General features: G+C 64.5%; 1 protein-coding gene across 1 annotated transcript in view; it reads left to right on the forward strand.

Annotated features, from left to right (window-relative positions):
• Positions 1–217, forward strand: part of ETH_00040510 (uncharacterized protein) — a gene marked incomplete at both ends in the record, with an annotated part of 4091 nt that overhangs the window by 2740 nt on the left and 1134 nt on the right. The gene's annotated exons all lie outside the window — the stretch shown is intronic.

Below are 217 nucleotides of genomic sequence, written 5' to 3' on the forward strand. Positions count from 1 at the left end.
TACTGTGGGGCCGTGGGAGCTGCTGTTCAGTGCTGCGGCACTGGCTGCATGCATTTCTTTCACTACGGCTGCTGCCGGCTTTCTTACTTGGCTCCGGGTGCTGCTGCTGCTGCTGCTGCTGCCGACGGCAGACACGCGACGCCGCCGCTTGCTGCTGCTGCTGCCGCAGCAGCAGCAGCAGCAACCGACACACAGGGGCCAATCAAGCGGGTTGTCC

This window comes from Eimeria tenella, genomic scaffold, assembly GCF_000499545.2.
Source record: "Eimeria tenella Houghton genomic scaffold, Eth_scaff1754, whole genome shotgun sequence".
NCBI lineage: Eukaryota > Apicomplexa > Conoidasida > Eucoccidiorida > Eimeriidae > Eimeria > Eimeria tenella.